Source organism: Protopterus annectens, chromosome 3.part1, assembly GCF_019279795.1.
Source record: "Protopterus annectens isolate FY-2018-M chromosome 3.part1, PAN1.0, whole genome shotgun sequence".
Classification (NCBI taxonomy): domain Eukaryota; kingdom Metazoa; phylum Chordata; order Ceratodontiformes; family Protopteridae; genus Protopterus; species Protopterus annectens.
Window position 1 is genome coordinate 727,699,738 of NC_056732.1, and position 21,861 is coordinate 727,721,598.

The 21,861-nt window shown below is 40.4% G+C and overlaps 1 protein-coding gene across 5 annotated transcripts in view; it reads left to right on the forward strand.

Annotated features, from left to right (window-relative positions):
- The window catches only part of RIPOR2 (RHO family interacting cell polarization regulator 2), a 3,249,967-nt gene that overhangs the window by 1,087,223 nt on the left and 2,140,883 nt on the right, over positions 1–21,861 (forward strand). For 2 of the 5 annotated variants that reach the window (XM_044067084.1, XM_044067085.1), the window contains exon 1: positions 15,073–15,177. The exons of the other annotated variants lie outside the window; for them this stretch is intronic. The gene's annotated coding sequence lies outside the window, so the exon portion shown is untranslated. Of the gene's footprint in view, positions 1–15,072; positions 15,178–21,861 lie in introns of those variants that run through there. 5 annotated transcript variants of the gene reach the window in all.

Sequence of the window (21,861 nt, forward strand, 5' to 3'; positions counted from 1 at the left end):
AACTTCAAAAATTCCGTGCTATGATTAATAGAATCAATAAAGGGGGCAATATCCTCCTTATGTCCCTTCCATGCTATGAATAAATTATCCAGGTACAGTAAGTATAAGGAACAATGTAAAAAGTATGGGGAAGGGAATAAAAAACACCTTTCCCACCCTAACATGACAATGTTCGCAAATAAAGGACCACACGCTGGCCCTATGGCAATCCCTAGCAGTTGTTTGAAATAGTGCCCTTCATAATAAATATAATTATTCTTCAACACAATATCCATAAGTTGTACGTATAAGTTAATCTTGTCTTGCTCCAACCCCAGTTCTTCAAATAAGAATTCCGTAAACCATTCCAATCCAATATTTTGCGGGATACAACTAAACAATTCCTTGACATCAATAGTTATAAATGAAACACTTTCCCCCATAGTTGCAATTACATTACATTTTTCCAAAAAATGCCAGGAATCCCAGCATATGTGAGGGATTCTCAGCACCTTGTATTTTAAATGCCTATCCAGGTATTTGGCTATGTAACTGTTTTTTGACCATCCAGAGTCCACAATAGGACATAATGGTGGATTAACTAAGTCCTTGTGGATCTTAGGAGCGCCAAAAATAACTGGGGTTTTAGGGGAGTCGGTTGTCATGTAGTTGTACTCATCTATGTTGATCTGATCTTGTGTAAACATATCTTACAGATCACAATCTATTTTCCGATAAGCAATGTTGACTTCGTTAAGGGAAGCTTCGCAATAAGTATCACTATACAAGAGTTTAAACATACTTTGCACATAGACATCTTTATGCATAACCACCAACCCCCCACCTTTATTAGGTTGCGTAACTCTGAGATCCCTCCTAGCCCTGAATTCTGTCCAACCACCAACCAGCCTGTGTTACTTTGTGTGAAGGTTGGTTTTCGTTTGTATTTGAAACCTGAGTTAACCATTTCTTTGGGGATAAGATACTTTGTGACATTTTGTATGTTTTGGTGTTCAGGCATGTAATTTTTAGGCTGTGGTAGTGGGAGTCCTGGATTTCCATTTCTAAGGAGCTCTGGAGGTTGTTCTTTTGTTGGTTTGACACTGCTGGCATCACAGGACTGATGGGGCATACTCAGGACATCTGCTGGCTTTGGGCTGGATTCTCCTTGCATAATCTTAAGTGAGTGCTGGCTTGCATGCATACTAGTAAGTTTCTGGATGTACTCACTTGTATGTTCAGCAGAGGAGAGAAGTTTCTCTGGGACTTCTGGTTCTAAGTGAGTTATCTCACTTACTGATGAATCTGCTTCCAGGTAAGCAGCAGCCTCTGCTGTTGCCGCAGCAGCTGTGCTCTGGCACTAAAGAATATGTAGGTTAGCTTCCAATTCTACCTTTTGTCACAACATAATGGCTTCTTTTTCAGCAAATGCCAGTTGGGAACATGCCACATCTGCTTTGGCACGAGCTCTGATTGCTAAGGAACATGCTGAGGACATCTTACTGGATCTTGATGATTTGGAGCCATGTGACCGTGTATCATCTTTCGGGACACTAGAGCTGTTCTCCCTGCCATGCTGTGCCATGGGGGACATATCCTCAGGTTTATACTCCTTCCCTGATCTCAGACTCATATTTGCAGTGCAGCGACCTCTTGTATTCAGGACTGCAAGGATCTCCTTTTTAGTGTTCCAATCTCACAGCACTGTGCGAGGCATAGTACAGCTAAAAGGACAGCTTAACACTTTAAGAAAATCCAGTAAGCGAAAGAATCAGGGTTTCTTGTAGCTTTACTGAGATTTCTTAACTTTAATACTTGTAAAACTGCAACACAATACAAATAGCAACATATCAGAATATATACAATATACAGCACTTCTAAATACAGAGAATTACAACATACAAATTACTTACAGGAGATGTGAATGCCAGGGCCTGGGAAAAGAAGATCATGACTGCACTTAATGAGGGCTAGAATTGAAAGAAAGCTGCTTCCTGACTGAGTTATATCACCTCCTGAGGCTTGCTATAATGCTGTAAAACAAGTTAATCTAACTGTTATAAATAAAAGGCAACAAGATGGCAGCAGCAGATCAAAAAGGCTCAAACTGTGCAATTATAAACTGTCTGAATTGCTATGAAGGGCAGAATAAGATACATTATGTTATGTTGAAAGGTTACAGAAATTACAACTTTTTTTCAATAAAACATAGGCAAGAGACAGGGACTTAATTCAAGTTTATAAAACAACAAGTGATTTATAACTGTGGAAGTGTCTTGAACTTAAAAAAGAGTAATAGAAATAACAGACTATTCTTTAAGAACAGAAGTTCTGTCAGCTGGTTTACAGAATGAGTTGTTAACTGTTGGAATAAATTACCATTCCACATTAAAGGTAGTCAGTCTTTAGAGACATTTAAAAATCTTGATGTCCTTGTCAGTAAAGGCTGTTATCAGTATTGACAAGCTTTTGGGCATTTGGTCTGTGCTTGCTGTTTATTGTATTGTACTGTATTGTAGATTACTATATTATTGATATGCTATCATTTTTTCATGTATTACATCAGAGACCCCCTGCATCTATTATGACCTACCAAAGCTTCTAAAGGACACCCATAAATTGCATATGAGATAATTTCATGGCAGGATGCATGAACCTGTATCACAGTTTCTGGAAAAAATATTTAAACTACTGCTGGTATAATATACTAATAGCTACATTAAAGACAGTGATTTTTTTAAATCACAACTATGCAACACGTCAGTTTTATATACTGAAGCTACTTTCTTTTTTTCCAACCCTGGATACTGAATCTTTGTTTACCATGATACAGAATGAGTATGGTATTGAAACCTTACTGTGCCATTTCAATACATGCACTGATTTTTGTAATATCCATTTTAATATATTGTATGAATGGTGGTTGGAAAATCATTTTCTGCTCTTTTTATTATTATTATTTCAAGATATTGTTTATCAAGAAATGTACAGGGCTGCAATGGGCACACCAGCAGTAAACACTAATGCTAATGTTGATCTATCACTTAGGGAACAGTAATTGCATTTACATAAAAAGAATCATTATTTTAGGCAAGTTTTATTTTCTGAACATCTTGTATGTGATTTTTTTTTTGCTGTAGAGGAGAAATATACAGGAGTTGCAGGAATGTGCTTTGCTTATTATTAGTAGTACTGATTTTCTGCTATTTAAACTGAATATTATCTACTGTTTAACTTGAATAAACTTTTAAAATATATGTCTTACCGTGTTATTAGATGGACAAATCACCACCTCTATCTTTAAGAAATCCATGAAGGTTAATCCGTATTTACATACATTTGGCACAATGATAATGTAGCTGTAGAACAGCTAAACCAGATGGTAACTGATTTTGGACATAGGGATTATACTGAAAAGCTTCTTCTGAAAATTAAAAATAGAATTATGAATCAATGTGTTAACAAATGACAAAATACTTTTGCTGAGTCAATGAATGTTTATTAGGAACAACATAAAATGGACGGTCAAAATCAGTCAGTTAATTTACACCTTCCTTTTAAATTTAATAGATGGGTTTAAAACCTTGTGAACTGAATAGTCGAGCTTTATTTAAAAATAATGTACGATTCTGAAACTATGTGGAAAGTTGGTGTTTGTGGCTGGACAGTTGATTGTTGTTGAAAATGCTGTCACTGAAAGGTTGTTGGTATCTTATAGTGGTGATTAGACTCATGGAAGAAGGAGAATGCGATGGTTGCATTTTTGTCTCTTTGCAATCTCAAGGGTCAGTGTATGTTTTAGATGTTTTGGGCTTGAATAATCACTTCTTGATTAAACAAGAAACGATAATTTGTAGCATACCCCAAAAACTTTGAAATAAGGAAATACAGTATAATGACAGTACAGCAGTTAACAATGTGGTACCTTTCTGTGCTGTAAATGTCTGTAATGTAAATGTTTTTTCAGAGTATCTGTACATTGTTCAACTTATGAGTACTAGAAAGCATTTCTTTAGAACATTTGCAGATTGTGATTCAAAGAATGTTTTTACCTTGCGATCTACAAAAATCTGTGTTGCCTTTTATTAAGGCAAATGTAATAAGAAATTAAAGGAAAGCATTATGAATATTATTCAAAAAAATAGCATAAATGTTCTAAGTAATGCACTTTATAATCATGTTGCAAAGTTTGAGGTTGAATGCAAATTTTATTTTAATGTTTTAAAAAATGTGAATTTTAATAAGAAGTAGTGAACTTACAAACTTAACTGAAACTGGGAAATTATTGGATCACATATTTCAGTGCTGATAAATTTCCAGGACTGAATGGAAAGCACAGCCTGAAAACAAATTTGAAACCAAGAGCATTTAAACATTAGTTCAGGTCTTACTATGGAACTCACATGAGTGGATACGTTGCTTTTAATTATATAATGCACTTGTTTTTACTGTTGCTTTTAAATCATCTGAAGAAGAGTGTTTTGTGTGGAAGCTTGTGGAATTGTGAAAATAATAAAGCAGCTCTGTGATTTGTTTTCCTTGAGATGAAGTTCTGTTATTTTCCCACAACAAATTGAGGTATACCCCTCTCCTATCTTCTTGAAACCAGTAACAGGCAAAACCTATGGAGCTCTACACAGGGTTTTTCATGTCTCTTCCACCAATACTATAAATCTGTGTGGAATAACACAACTGATCACCACTCACACTTGCTTCAATAATACAAATAGCAGGTCCCATAATAAACTGGATACTATGCCAGGTAGAATCTCTAACTACAGGACCCTCTCAGACTCTTTAAGCAACCATCTCTCTGTATACTCCATAAGAAGACAAACAACCAATAATCCAGAAACACCACCACTTAATTGTGATTCATAACCTCTCAAATTTCAACAAAGACACACTCACCTGATGCCTACAACAGTATAACTGGATCTACCTAAAGCACCTTCTACTGTATGACACTGTATCTTATTTCAATAGTATACTCCTAAAAATCGTAAATAAACTGGCCCCATTTAGAAAAGAATGAGTTGATTCAAATCCTGCCCCCTGGGTATCCAGAAGCACAAAGCATGTCATGAAACTTAAGAGATTCTGCCTGGAAAACTTGGGCCACAAACAAAACTCAGCCAAACTATCAGAAATTCAGAGAGCTTAAAAAAAGAGACAATATCATACTAAACCGGACAAAAAATAAAATTACATTAAACTCCAAAGTAAAAATTATCAACCCCCCCCCCCAAATTGTTCTAGTTTTCCATAAATCAGCTTCTAAATCCAGGCCTTTCAGCACAGCCTTTATTTACAGATCTCAGCTGATATTGCTAATTAATTTAACTCTAACATTATTAAATCAGTCTGTTCCTTACGCAACAGCTGTGCATAAAACAGTGCCATGAACACATTGCAGACTCTAATAACTCCCCATACACTGTCCCTCCAGTCAGTCTTTACTGTTATCATCACAAAACTACTACTTACATAAAAAGCCACTTCCTTAGCACAATCTGCCTGGTGACTGTCTAAAATCTAAAAATGACAGTAGCCTTGTCTCAATTTTAATAAACCACTCTATCGATGAACCTTATGTACCTATACTGTGGAAAAAAAAATGTTACATCCCCCCCATCCCCAAAGGTTAGCATTCTACTGAATTCACCAGTGGTAGACCCATCACCCCCCCCCACCTCGTCAAAACTACTTGAGAAGTGCATTCAGACCCAAGTCTTATATTGTATCACACAAAATGCACTCCTTTATCCATCAAATCATGTTTTTTGCCCTCACCACAGTACCTCTACTGCTCTCCTTAACTTCATTAGTACTGTTATTACAAAGAGAAATGATGGTAATCTTAATATTGCCAAAGCTTTCAACACTGTTTCCCACCCTATACTGTTACAAAAACTCTTCAATCCAGGCCTTGACATTTCCTGACAATCCTGGCTTTCTAGTTACCTCTCTAACAGACTCCAGACAGTAAAATTGCTCACTGACATCTCATCCTTTCTTCCTGTTGCAGTTGGGGTCCCATAAGGATCCATGCAGGGACCTGACCTGTTCTTTGTCTTTGTTAATGACCTTGATCTGGCCAGTAAGAATTCTATATTAATACAGTATGGAGATAATTCTGTCATCATCTGTTCAGCAACCTTGATTTCCTACAAAAACTTACCCAAGAATCATTCACTTTTATAGAAAACTGGCTGACTATGTCTGAGCTATTCCTAAACCCTAACAAAACAAAACTAATTATCTTCACTCCTGAACACATCACAAAAAGAAAAGTGTCCTTCACTATTTCCTCTTGCAAAACATCAAAATAGAAAACACACAAACCAAACTACTAGGAGTTTAAGGAGATGAAGACCTAACTTCCACATGCAACATAAAGCACCCTCTATAGTTCAGAAAATCCTATCTATCTTATACTGCAAGGTGTCATATTGTCATTACCCTCCTACTACCTACTCTCCTATACTTAGCACCAGTACTGACAAATATCCAACTAGCTCAACTGAACAAATTCAAGCAGTGCTACATCAAGGTCGCAAAATTTGCAGCCAACCTCTTCCACAGAGCACACCACTTTTGGCCCGCAGATGCCTCCTGTGGCTTGAACTATCTCAACAACTCACAGACTCCAGTTTCCTTATTATCCTCAATCTAATAAATAAATGAAATGACTGTCCATCTCTAGCCAACTTCGTACAACCAAACTTACTCTCTTTTGACAAAGATCTTCTACATATATCAAAACCTAATAACTCTGCAGGCTGTTCCCTTTACTGCAATCAAGTGTCAAAACTCTGGAACTCCATCCCCCTAACAGTAAGATAGGACTGCATGCTAAAGTCAAAACTATAGCTAAACCTCACTTAATGAACTTCTGGTTATGCTAATGTGCTGCACTAGATAAGCACATCACTCCTCTTCAATCTCATCCCTGCTCATCTCCTTCCATGTCCTCCTCCTCTTTCCTGTACTGTAACTCACTCTTTTTCCTTTTTGTTATACACCTTCACCCTCAGCTACCCTGTCTTTGTTTCTCAAATGTAGCTCTTTTACCACTATACCTCTACTAAGACAATTTGTTTTTGTCAAAAATAGCAACAATACAACTGTCTGTGTATTTTATCAAATGTGAAATGCAGATGTTCTTCGTGATTCTCTATTGCAGTCATCACAATTGGGTTATCCTGCCAGGGGTAGCCCTCAGTTGGCCCGAATACCAGAGGCTTAGTATTTTCTGCGTCAGTTGCTGTCGCTCCAGGACTGATGTCAGGTCATCAGTGGTATAAAATCAGGCAGGTGATGCCATTACATCAGTCTTTCATGCAGAGGAGCCCGAAGCTGAAGCAGTTCGCATGAGTGCCAGTCAGCCACTACCTGAGTTTTTGTTTCCGAATTGAAGTTGAAGTCCTGTAAAGCTAAGTACCCCATTGGGGATCCTTTTTTTTTGCTCTAACCGATGTCAGAAAAAGTTAACAATTGTCTCACCTGTGGAAAGCAAATACCACACCGGGACTTCCATTCTTACTGCATCACCTGTTTAGGCCTAGACCACGACGTCCCTCACTGTCGCTTTTCTGCTTTGTTCAGTGTCAGAACTATACGTCTTCGGGCCCTTATTGTATCTAGATATTTTCGCTCTTAATCCTCGAATTCCAATACGGCTTCGGTAAGGAACCCAAGGATTTTTCATTTGATGAAACCCTACATACTTTAAGGGAGCATTTCCAATGGGAATATCAGGACTATCCTCAGTCAAAAAAAGAGACTCAGGGAATTCTTAGATTTACCACAGCACAGACCTTTAGCCATTCCTCCTGTCCTGGATGTTGTGGATGATGTTTTTCTGGAATCCAGTTTGACTTCTGACACCCTTCCTCCTGCTCCCAGGAAACCTGACAGGTACTACAGAGTCCCTGACTCTCACAAATTCCTTTTCAAAAATCCTACTGCTGATCCAGAGGTCATCTCCCAAGGACCTAAAGGAATTAAAGCAACCTCAGCTAAGAATCCCACCCCCTCAGACAGGGATTCCCGAGCTTTAGACAGATGGGGTAAAAAAGTATACACCTCTGCAACTCTTGCTGTTAGAGCACTAAATTGTCAGTTCCACATGCTAAAATATCAGCAGCATACCATGGAACTCCTCAAACAAAAAAAGATCTTCCTTTCCGGCTTGTGCAGAAAATAAAGAATTACAAGAGCTTATGCATTCTGCAAGCCAGGTTACTAAGCACACCTTGCAATGTAGCTCTGATGCCCTAGAAGCATCTTGCAGGGCAGCAGTCACTGGTTCTGTCCTTAGAAGGCATGCTTGGCTTAAGGAACAGACCTTGCCAGACCATGTCAAATCAAAATTATTGGATGCAGCATTGAACAAAGACAATTTGTTTGGCACCAAGGCAGAAGAGGTCTTAAAAAATATGGAAGAAAAAGCTAAATCTATGCAGACAGTTAAAAGACTTTTACAGGTCCAGCCTCCAAGGTTCAGTAGGCATTGCCCCTCCAAGCACTGGTCCTTTCCGGCCCCCTCCAGGCCAGCTCAGCCCAGAACCAGGGGAAGCAGACCCCCCCCCCAGACAGCGGTCCCAGGGAATGCAGAGATCTAAGCAATGGAGTTCCTCCTCTTCAAAAACAGGGAGTGCTAAGCCACCCCCTTATGGTAAAAACACAATGACTTTACACCTCCACCCCTTACCTCTGCCCACCTGCTTGTGCCCTTAGGAGAAAAACTCTCCTTCCATGCAAACAACTGGACCTCTATTACCAAAGACCGATGGGTCCTCAACATAGTGTCCCAGGGATACAAATTTTATTTCCACACTCTGCCAACCCCAAAAGGGTTCCCAGATCTTCTGCCAAATCAGTGGGCAGAGGCCAAAAATCAAGTCATTTCCCTGCTCTCCATGAGGGAAATGCAGCATGTTCCTGCAGACCAGATAGGCCAAGTTTTCTATTCCAGACTCTTCCTGGTACCCAGAAAGGAGGGCACCTGGCGCCCAATCCTCAATCTATCCATTTTAAGCACCTTTCTGGTGATACCAAAATTTAAAATGCTCACTCTCCAGCAGCTTCTTCCTATGCTTTCCAAGGATGCTTGGTTAGCCACCCTAGACCTAAAAGAGGCCTACCTACACATCCCAATCAGGTAATCTTACAGGAAATATCTACATTTCAGGGCAGGATCTATGCACCTTCAGTTCTCTGCTCTTCCCTCTGGCTTATCCACTGCTCCCAGAATTTTCACAAAATGTCTGGTTCCAGCCATTGCTTTTTGCAGACAAAGAACTATTCAAATGTATCCCTACTTAGATGATTGCCTGATTCAGGCAGGCAGTCAGGAAAAGCTGTTACAGCACCTAACCTTTGTAAAGGACCTATTGACCTCCCTGAGGTATACTATCAACGAAAATAAATCAAAACTAATCTCCACACAAAAAATTGTATTCCTGGGAGCAAGCCTGGACACAGCATCCCAGATAGCATTCCTTACTGAAAAACAAGCCTACCTGACAGGCTACTTCTCTCAACTAGCCGCCAGAACCCAGTTATCCGCAAGGAAATTCCTGCAAGCTCTTGGGTTCATGGCTTCCTGAATTCTACTCATTCCATATGCCAGACTGCATATGAGGAAACTACAATGGTACCTAAAAAGCCTTTGGTGTCAACACTCTCAAGACCTGGAAACTATCATACCAATGATACCCTAAGGAAATAATTTTTTTGGTGGGCAGCAGCATGCAACCACAACAAGGGACTTCCCTTCTCACAACCCCACGCTGCCCAGACTCTCACCACAGATGCATCAGACTATGTCTGGGGTGCACACCTGGACGGCAGGTGGATTCAGGGCCATTGGAGCCCAAATCAAATACATCTGCAAATCAACCAAAAAGAGATGCTAGCTATTCAGCACACCCTGACAGCTTTCAGACCCCTACTCTCCCCAGGGCCTCTACTGATCAAAACAGCCAACACCACAGTGATGTGGTATAGCAACAAGCAGGGAGAGACTTACTCTTATCCTCTCTGCAGGCTCTGATAAACAGGAACAAAGCACCAAGTGAAACAACGAAGATGCAAACAATTTATTGGGCTAAAACAGAAATCCAAAAGCAGCAGCAAATCCAACAGGCATTGACCCTTTGGCACATGGCCTCAGCCATGCAAATACATCTGCTAGCACAATTCCTGCCGGGCTCCCTAAACTCTCTGGCAGACAACTTAAGCAGGAACCTGCTAGACCCACACAAGTGGCAGCTAGACCACAGAACTTTCACCCTTGTAATCCAGAAATGGGGCACCCTGAAGGCTGACCTCTTTGCTTCCCACTCCAATCATCAGCTAAGCAAATTCTGCATCAGGGTACCTCACAGCAAGGCCTGGAAACTGGATGCTCTATCCTTCCAATGGGTAAACCTCTCGGTCTATGCATTTCCCCCTCTACCACTCATTTCAAGGGTACTGCTCAAAATAAGGGAGGAAAAACCAAGGGCAATCCTGATTGCCCCAGACTGGCCATGCCAGCACTGGTGCCCACTGCTGCACAGCCTGTCACCCCTGACAACATGGCACCTACCTCAGATCCCAACACTCCTGACCCAGAAGAATGGAGAATTCATGCATCCCCAATATTCCCTGACCTCCAGAGTCTCAAGCTGCCAGCCTAAGCAAACAAGTCCTAGATGTTATACGTGAGGTCAGACACCCCAGCACTAGATAATCCTATGCTGACAAGTGGAAAATGTTTTGCACCTGGATCCAGGCTAAGAGAGCCGAAACAGCACAGCCCTACCTCTCATCTTGGATTACCTAGCAGACCTACTACACAGGAGTCTATCCTTCTCTTCTATTAAAATTCATGCCTCTGCCATCTCTGCTTATTACAGCACAGAGCCACCTCTCTTCTCACACCCTCTCATCAAACAGTTCCTAAGAGGGGCTAACAACTTAAGTCCACCCAGAAGAGCTCCTACCCCAGCTTGGTACCTTAACTTTGTGTTGGAAAAGCTTACCCTACCTCCCTTTGAACCTGCAGCTTCAGCAGAGTTAAAATTCCTCTCTTGGAAAACAGCCTTGCTTCTGGCCATCACTTCAGGTAGAAGAGTTTCAGAGCTACAAGCACTCATAGCTGTAGAGCTCTTCATCATTTTCCATACTGACAGGGTCTCCCTCAGGACTAACCCATCCTCCATGCCTAAATTGGTATCCAGTGTGGCTCTCAACCAATCCATTCATTTACCCACCTTTTTCCCTAACCCACAAAACAAGGGGAAAGGATTCTGCATTCTCTAGATGTGCACAGACAGCTCAGATTCTATTTGGACAGGGCTAAATCTTTTAGAAAAACTGACTAATTGCTAGTCAGCTTCGCAGCAGGGGCAGAGGGCAAGGCCATATCCAAACAAACAGTCTTCAAATGGATAGCACACTGCATCCATTTCTGCTACAAACAGCATGGGAAACTGCCTCCAAAGGGGGTCAGGATGCATTCCACCAGGGCAACCTCCACCTCTGCAGCTTTTCTCAGAGGGGTCCCCACCAGGGACTTCCTGGAGGCTGCAACATGGACTTTTGTTCATACCTTCACCAATCATTACCACCTGCATATCTTCTCCCAATCCAGGGCAGGCTTTGCCACCGCAGTCTTGCAGGGCATCCTAGCCAGCCCCCAGTCTTCTTGGCTGCCTCCACCCTTTTCTTCAGCTTTGGGAATCAACCCAAGTGTGATGACTGCAACAGTGAAACATGAAGAACATAGTACAGTTGTGTACACTTACCATAAAAGTAGATGTTCGAGTGTATTCACTGTTAAAGTCCTGGTTTCCCACCCTCCATCCCCCCTTGTCTCGCTCTCTCTTTCTCTTCCTCTCTCCTTACATGGAATTTTTGGTATTTACTTTCTACTGATGGTCTTCTTCCACCATAACCTAGCTCCCTATTTGGGGGCTCCTGCCAGTTGGGGCAAGAAAAACTGATGAAATGGCGTTGGCTGCCTGATTTTATACCACTGACGTCCTGACATCAGTCCTGGAGCAACAGCAATGGATGCAGAAATACTAAGCCTCTGGTATTCGGGCCGACTGAGGGCTACCCCTGGCAGGATAACCCAAGTGTGATGACTACAACAGTGAATACACTCGAACATCTACATTTATGGTAAGTGTACACAACTGTACTTTCTCCTTTTGGAAAATGTTGTAAAGACTATTGTATATTTTTGCCTTTCAAATGTTAGTATCACTCTATCTGTTACTGCTGTTTGTACATTGGAGCCTTTCTTCCTGGCCTTTGCTGAAAATGTGTCCTGTGACGAGTCAGAGTTTGCTGGTAAACAAAACCAATGATTAAATAAATAAGTACATACATAATAAAATAACAAAATCACTGACCGTTCCTGCCAGTGTTGGGTGTACAAGTACTTTTGGTTTGGAAAACTGATCAAGAAACTGAGCAGATATAGTGACTGTACTTAGTTGCAGGTAGTCCTGCTGAATTATTACATGTAACTAATGTAAATAATGGATATAAGTCTTCTCTAAATGAATGAGGATGCCACATATGTGTTACTATATGAACTCGGTTTGAGGTTCTTAAAGAGTTAGATGTTATGAGTGAATTGTGATCCTGTAGTTAGTCTTCATGAAATCTTTGTGAAGACAGTTCTCAGCTGATGCCTCTTATTCATACTTTATGATGGTCTACATATACATACATCAATCCTCTCATTAGTGATGCAGCCCATTACTACCCATGGGTGAAACTTTGTCATTGGAGGCTGTCATTCCAGCATTCATCAGATTTTATGCTTATCCATACTCTTGTTGCCCAGTGCTGCAGCTTGACAGCAAAGTTCCATAGTGCTGCTCTAGTGACCTATGCACTCTTCCACACTGAATTGTGTCTGTGGTGTGAATGTGCAGCTTGGTGGGTTCACTTGTCTTGACATGCACTAGTGCATGTTTCAATAGCAACCGATGCTGATTGTCTGTCATGTACCAGGTAAGGCTGCATCTCTCCCTGAAGGATGTAGAAGCCTTTATTATCCACTTACTCTTATGCTTAATGGCTTACTCTTTTATTACCTTGATCATCTGGATTACAGTCAGGGCTTTATCACTGTGCACAATGGTACTGGTGCACTACTTTCAGTATGTTTGACAGGTCTTTGTTGTACACTCTATGCTTAGTTTCACTTTCTGCATATGGCCACTGTAACTGAACACAGTACTGCAGTTTGGCAAGTTGCCCTGTTCAGTGAGAAAGTGACCTTATCATCTACAAAATTCACCACTAGTAGCAACGTATCATGGTATCGTGCTTGTCTTTGTCAAAACTCTTGGATCATGTTGTGTGGTTCAGCTTGGCACTGACTACAACCCTAGGATAATTTTACTTCATTGTCCTCCTGCATGTTTTCCTTAAAGTTCTCTAAGTGAGATTTATAACCTTGAATGTTTCTGCACTGATTCACAGTTGCTATATATTCACCTGTTCGTTAAGCTACTCCATTTCATACTCGAGACTGCCAGTTTTGGCATTGATTGAAAGTAGGCTAATCGTCCTGTTCAACCCCAATTTGATATCTGACAAGAGTTTGGAAAATATGAGTATTTCTAATACCAAAGCATGATGCACCCTATTAGTTAATGCATTCTTTCCAAACATTTTGGTTAACCTGCCTTATCTGCCTCTACTCATTCACCCAGTTTCCTGTCCATCTTACAAGGCTGGTCTCCATCACACATCCATTAATTTTCTTTCTAAACTCTAGTGAAGAACAGTCTTGAAACAGTTTGCTGCAGTCTTGATACACTACATCCACGGGACTCTCTTTGTCCACATTACTGGTGACCCAGTTGTATAACTTTGAGAGTCTTGGATTAGCAAAACTGTGCTGTCAGAAGCTATGGTTTTGGTAGTCTGCAAGTACATTTGCTTTCAGAGAGTCTACCAGAATGTCTTCTAATTACACAGATCTTTCCTAGACTCACTGTTATGCAAGGAAACACCTCTGCTGTCATCTGGTTCTGTGGTACCACTTAATTTCTTCTTCTAAGGAGAGAATGCACATATTGGCTAGTGCCTTTCCTAACATGGCTGCCAACATGTGCACTTTCTCCTTAGAAGCATTCTTAGAGCACCCTGAGGTATATTATCTAGACTGAGCTTTATCCACCAGAAATCCTTTTTGTATTCTTCCCTTTCATTCTCTCTTCTGTCCATTCCTGTCTACTATTACACAACCATCCACCTTCCTATGCTGAAATCCTGCCCTGTATTTTCTCTATAAATGTATGTGTTAAGAATTTATTTACTGTTTTGCCTGCTCCCATAATACTCTTAAATGTCTTCCCACATTTCTAGTAACCTGCTCTCTCCACATCATCCTAATTCCTGTAGTTTATCTGAATAATTTATTTTTCCTGTATAATAGTTCTAAAATTCTCTGGCAATTTCTTTGTATTTGTCCAACTGATAACATTTATTGCTGTTATAGAGCCTTCTAACAGGCAAGTCCTCATTTCTTATTTTCTTGCATGCCTTCCTTGTTTTCCTCTGTAGCCTACCTTTCTTTATTCTTTATAACTGCAGTACACAACAGGCAAAAGTCCACCCTTTGGACACAAGGGAAATAAAACATTCAGTGTGTTGGAAGTAATGGTAGGGTTAATAGTGATTAACTTCAGGGAGGACAAGATATGCATATTGCTGGCATGAGGAATGTGAAACATACTTTTGTGACAAGCTGGAACCAGTACTCTTGGTTGCTAGGAAAACCAAAGACAGGCTGGATCATGGTAGTAGCAGTCCTTTCTATTAATTCCCTCTGTGAGCAGCAGGACATGTTAGTACTAAAAAATAATTAAACTTTAAAATGTTAATAAGTGTGTCCATACTTTCACTGCTAATACAAAAATCTGTGAAATTGAATTGAGATAGGTGTGGTAGTAAAAATCCAGTCAACAGTCCTTAATGTGATTTTTTTTTCAGGGGAGGGTACTTAGCATTTAATTGCTGCTTGTTTGGATAATACTTAGGTTTGCACCAATTGCATTTGGTAGTAATCTCTAATGTACTTTAACAGACTAAGAAATGTTTCTAGCAAAGAAGAGGCACCATACGCTGATGTTAAAGTCAAATCCAAATAATTTTAAAATAGTGTGAAACCAGATTAAGGTAAATATTCAAATTAGTGTGTGTCTGACTGGGTGTTAATTAACATCTTTCACATTCTGTTTTGTAAAAGTGACTTTTAATGCCAGGTAGTTAATCCTTTGAGAAGTGTTTTTGTTTGACATTTTTAATACCATATAAAGTTCAACTGTTAGTTTAATCCGAGAACTTTCAACAAGGGGTAAAGGGCAACTTAAAACCTTCACTACTTTCTTGTTTCTTTTTAAGAAGTGATGGGCAGGATTGTCTGTAGGTAGGGAATAACAAACTATGTTCTCCTAAATTTGTCTTCTATGATATTAGTTCTACTTTAGTGTGTGATACAAAAGGGAGACTTGAAATCAAATGTAGTGAAATGAAAGCTGCAGTATTTTTCTTTGTCTTCAGTGATACACACTATATTGTACCAGATGCATAAACCTCCTCCTTTTTTTTGGATTTAGATTAAACCTTCTTGTAAGATATATTTATTCTAGTCTGTCTTGTCATTCAGATCGTGCTTCCTTCATCACATATTAGTATACATTTTTACTAGTCTATTGTTGTGTGGCTTGAATTACATGTATATACTATGTAGGTCTTTTATCGTGCATATACTTATAGTTTAAATTTCCTCCAGAAGTAACTCCACCCCTCCAAAGTTGCAACCACATTTACTTTGTCTGTATTGCTGAATGTAACATTACATCTGGTCCCTGAATATGTTTGTTGCTATTATATTAAATGATCATTCGTCTTGCATTGTAATTCCAGATTATCAGCTCTTAATTCGGGCCTCGTTTTATTGCTGTTCACATTATACTAATGTTACCAGTGCTATTTGAGCTTTCTGTAACTTCTGTACAGTCCCATCCCCCCCTTTTTCATGGTAAGCTTTTAAGACTTGTAAAAGTACAGAAGGATGTTTTTTTTTTTTTTCTTCATTCTAGCAAAAGAATGCCATCTCTCCAGTTTGCCTATTTGTGTAGCCCTCGGGTATTTTATGGAGTCTCCTAAATTCACAGTTTGTTTTTGTTTCCCTTCATTTCTTATTTATGCATCTTTTCTGTAAAGTCTTAATCCCTTAAACCATCCACCATGTATCTTCTGAGTGCAGTCTTTCGTTTCTTATTTGTGGTGTTTTTCTTTTAAGATTGTAACTTCTTTGCCTGGATATTTTTGCGATGTGTGAAATGTTCATATCTTGTCTCCTCTCTCTCTTCCTTTTTGATGTAAACATAGCAGACTGTCAGTTTGTGGAAAACATGTATAAAATCTTGCAGCTTTTATTTATTTATTTTTTTTATTTTATTTTTTTTAAGTCTTGCAGCTTGAGACTGCGGTGGTGATGCTGTGGTAGCGTTGTCGCCTCACAGTAAGATGTCCTGTTCGATTCTCAGCTAGAGCGTGTTCTGTGTGGAGACATGTGTGAATGGGTGTACCTTTGTTGAAGGTTGTGCGTCAGGGCTGGCAACTCTGCACATAAAAATCTACTGCCAATCATTAGTGGACCGGAGTTCCACTGTGGCGACCCCTAACTGGGAAAAGCCGAAAGACAACATAAAATCTTGCAGCTTAGTTGGTATATATTTCCTTTAGTAATATATTTGCTGATCAAGCTAGAGTGCTGATCCCACTGGACAATTTCCAGGCTCAGTTCAGGGTTTACAACCACCAATGTCAATTGCAAGTACAGACATTCGCAGTCATTTAAATATAAGTTTGGGTAAGTGATTTACAATAAAAAGTTGTATTAAGTTATTTGCAATAAGTATTTATTGTTTGTAAGACTACAGTTGTGTTATGTATATAAAATCTAGGAAAGGGCATAAATAAGATGGGTGGCTGGTTGGAATTTGTGAGACCAGAAGGTTGAGTGCCAAGTAGTTTACCTCTGAGTATGAAAAGTCATAATAGAGGGTCAAAAATAGGAGCACTTTTCTTACCTTTTCACAAAAAAAGGTATTTTAGTAATCCCTATACAGTTAATGATGGGGAGTCTTTATGTAGGCATAGAGGTATGTACCTTTCAGTACGTCTGACTTTATGAATAATGCCTGTAAATCTAGGAAGACGAAGTGTCAGTCTGAGGACCAAAGTCATAGTTCTGTGCTGTCATAGCAGTTGAGAATTATGGCAGGTATGTTAATTGTAGAAGAGTGAAGAATTTATCTGGCTTGGATCTCTGGGCATGCACTGCTGATGAAGGTGAGCAGTTGTACAGAAGGTGAGCAGTTGTACACAAGATTCTGTAGAAACAGATTTCCTGTACTACTTTCTACTGCAGTTGGAACAGAATTTTCTTGAAAGTGATATTTTTAACTGATTTGATAATCAGTCGACTTGCACCCCCCCCCCACCCAATCCTCATGTTGGGGACTCAAATGCCTCCTCCTGGCACATATTATGGTGCCATGTATTGGGCTAGGAGACTGTAGGCAGTCTGTGAACCACTTGGACCTTTTCTAACTCTTGTAAGAGCTTGAATCTTTATCTTGATGTGCATAAAAACAATTTCTGCATTAGCCAAAAAATTGGAGCCTTTGCAGTGTTCGACTGCATGTTTGTGAGCCAAGGCCCTTACCAGCTCTGCTTCTCTAGCTTGGGGGAAGGCCATTATGCTAGGCAATACTACAAGTGTCAAGCATTTTAACCCAGACCACCAGAGATACAGACTGGTGAATTTTGTCTCTTACCCATGTCTTGAAAGATGGAGGATGCTAAGATTGCTCGATGGATCTGCAGGCAAAACTGTTAAGTGAAAAGTGGCTTTTGTCAGAACATTGTGATAAGGCACTGGTGATACTCTCCTGGAGGTGGGTCTGCCCCACTCCTAAGGTGACCTTACTTTTCTTGCACATTGCCAACTCACCCCTCTCCCCCAAGTGGCCCAACTCTTGCCTAACCTCCACTTAAGCAAAGAAATTCAAGGAGGGATGCCCCTTGGCAACCACTTTTGTGGATGTAGTGCATCTGATGTCAATGCTGCCTACCTGACAGTTCAACTGTCAGACTTGCTTTTGACTGACTTACACTTATTGAATAGTCTGTCAAGGGCCTCTACCGCATGCTTCATTGTAGCACTGAGAACTCTTTTCCCCAGGCTCTGTCACCTTTTGCTTGGCAGGGCTCAGTGGTGAAGGCTGAGAACTGATCATGGAGGGGCCACTAGGTTTTGCTATATCAGCAAGGCCCATATCACAGTCCCAGGCATTAGTTAAGACATTTGTTCAATGTCTGGTGGTATTTTTCCGTGCAGAAATCTACTGTAAGAAATGTGGATTCTTGGCAGCATCCAGGGCTTATAGCTAGGTTGGTTCGTCCCTTGGGTAATACCATCCACTTGGTGCCTCTCCTCTTCCAAATTTAAAGTTAAGGGGGGGGACTTCTTTTGGGGCTGAGGACCAAAAAATGTCCAGTCAAAATTAATGGCTAGCTGCTGTATGGAAATATAACATTTCTTTGTTCTATCAACACTGTTGAGTGTTTCGGCTTTTCCCGGTTAGGGGTCGCCACAGCTGAACTCCGATCCACTAATGATTGGTAGTTGACTTTTATGTGGCCGAGTTACCAGCCCTGATGCACAACCTTCATCGAAGGTACGCCCATTCACGCATGTCTCCACCCATAAGACGCTCTAGCTGAGAATCTAACCGGACAGCGTCTTACTGTGAGGTGACAACGCTACCGCAGCACCACCAACACTGGTGGCAGAAAAATATAATGGTACCTTGCTAGAGTTCATTGATGTGTTTGGTCGGGGAAGGGAATCTGGAGTGGGGAGGAGGATCTTCATGCTAGGCAAATAGCTCTTTGTTAATGTGACAAACACCTTTGCTAAAATGTAGTGAAGAGTTACATTTGCTCCTTACTGTAATTCATAACAATGAAACAGTGATGGTCATTTATGTAGGTGGAGTGCTGAAATGATTGCCAAGACTTCTTTCAGGGTGTGAGATGCACCATTTCTACAGTGCTAGTCATAACTGCTAACAACCTGCATTCTGGGGCAGCTGCCTGCTTCTCTCATGCCCTCACTATGGCTTTGGCAGCTCTAGACCGGCATTTTTCACTCCAGAGTTGTCTTTAGTAAGCATATTACCAGATGTTATTGCCCTATTCTGCCTTCAGTAGTTGGCCTGACCCTGTTTGTGAGAGAGCTGTACCACAATTTGGAGCTAATTCTATGGTCTCCCTCATACTTTGCCATAGAATGTTGATTCCCTAGATAGAGGCCCTTATTTGATAGAGAAGGATGGTGATCCTCTTCCCTGAACAGAGAAGGTGGAGCAACCATGGGTCATCCAACCTATAGAGCTTGTGCTTAGGAATGCTGCTTTTTGCAGCCTGTAAGCATATGAATGCTATTCACCTTTGCTGTCGCGAATGTTTCTTTGCAAGCTGACATTTAAGTGGGTTAAGATTTTTGTCTCTAGGGACAAGTTCTATACTATCTGTGGGGTAAAGCATATTTCTTGGGGAACACACTAGTTTTCTAACTTAACCACATGATAGAAAGTCTGAAATATTGGACAGGGTTGGCAACAGTGTTTTTTGTGTGTGACTGAGCTCTGTTAACTTGTTTCCCTTCTGAAGTTCCAGTTCTCCATAGTACATCAGTATTTTTTCAGTTCTCTGTAATTCTGGAGATGGGGAAGAGCTAGCAAACCCTTGCAATAGCTCTTACGGTAGGCTTCCACTTAGAGCTCCATGCATTATTTTTTTATTTATTCATTTTGCTGCTGCTGTGGTTGCCATTGGGCTGTAGTTATGTGTTATCTCACTACAGCGAAGGAAATGGCAAACTCCTGACAACGGCCCAGTGATTTTTTTTTTTCCCTGTTAAAAAAATCACTGGTCCGTGTCTTTTATTTTGGATGTTCCACCATTAGAGGTCGATCAACTAGTTTTCAGCTTTCGTTAAGCTGATCTAGACCCTTATTTTTGTACAGAATGACATACAAGACGTCTGGTTCCCATGCAAACCCCCATTGATAGAAGCTGTCAGGATTTAACACCTAGGTGCTAGTAATATACACACATATAGTACCTTGTTAAGGTCTGCTCCTGGAAGTCGTATAACCATTTCAAACCTCCACCCTTTCAGAGTAGCAATTAGTTCACCCCAATGACAACGCAGGAAGCTTCCTAGTATAGACTTTTTGTCTCTGGCTGCATTCAAAACTGTGAGATAACATCTTTACAGCCTAGGCCCAGTAATTTAATTTTCTTGCTTATTTCTCAAGTCAGATGGATTGAGATTATCCACTGTTACAATATATACATTTAAACAGTTGCAATGATGCATGTACACTTCTTTAGCTTCAGAAAGGGATTTCCTCAAAGACCAGATTGGCTCTGTAGAATTCATTGGATAGACGCAGATTTCTCTTCTTAAAGAGATTTTTATTTATTTATTTTATGTAAATTTGTTGACCGGGAGTGTCCGACTGGACGTGGGTCCATTTTCAGCGGAGGCCCGGAGAGAAAAGCTCCACAGTAAAATAAACAGACAGTAGTTGCATTGGATTACATAGCGATTAACAATTTAACATAGAAATTACTTACAACCTATTTATAGATTAAGAACATAGTACATCAGTAGACAACTAGAATCTTTATCTGTGAAGTACATAACGGGCATTAACAAATGTAATGATGAGAAGTTCCTGCTGTATAATAAGTACTAGGCTTATGAGCATCTGAGCTTGCTATAATCAAGGTAGTTAGTGGAGTGGAAAGAAAGGTAGTAGTTGGATGGGGTGGATGAAATTAGAGTGGGAGTTGCAGGGGCATAGCCAGCATGTTTTTAGGTGCGCTTTTAATAAAGTTTTGAAGTTGGTGCATGATGGTATGGAGGTAATTGTGGGTGGGAGTGAGTTCCATAATTTGGCTATGGCGCAAGAGAATAGTGCTTCACCAGCAGAGTTATTGGCTTTAGTGATCTGCAAGTGATTTTTGTTGCTGGATCTTAGTGGTCTGGTGGTGCGATAGGTTTGGAGTAGATTCTGGAGGGATGGGACATTAGTGGATGGTTTACTAGTTTGTGGGCGAGTGAGAGTTGATACCACTGAAGGAGGTGAGGGAGTTCAAGCAAGCCCAGTTCAGCAAGTGAGAGATGGTGGTGACTACGGTAGGATGCCCCTGTGGTGAATTTGGCGATTTTGTTGTAGCAGGTCTCTAGCTTGTTTAGATCACATTGCCTTAGGTTGGTATATACTGGAGAGGCATAAAGTAGGGTGGAGATAAGGTGGGAATTTGCTATTGAAATCTTTGCTGCTTTGGTGAGAAATTGTTTATTTCTGTATAACGCTCCTAGTTTTTTGTGGACTTTTTTATGGTCCTGGATATGTGAATGTCAAATTTTAGTTTGTCTATTTCCACTCCTAGCAATTTGGTGTGTTCAGTTGGGTGTATAGTGGTGTTGTCTTTTGCTGTGATGTTAAAGTGAGAGTTGTTTTGAGTATGTTTGGTGGGTTGGAAGATGAGTAGTTTAGTTTTGTTTGGGTTTAGTATTAATTGGGCATCGGATAACCATGTTTCAACAGAGGAAAAGGCTTCCTGTGTGACTTTTTGCAGTTTGGGTAGGGACTGAGCTGAGCAGATGATGGTAGAGTCCTCTGCGTATTGGATGAGTGTGCCATGTTTGGTGGCAGAGGCTAGATTATTGGTGTAAACAGAGAAAAGTAGGGGTCCAAGGATGCATCC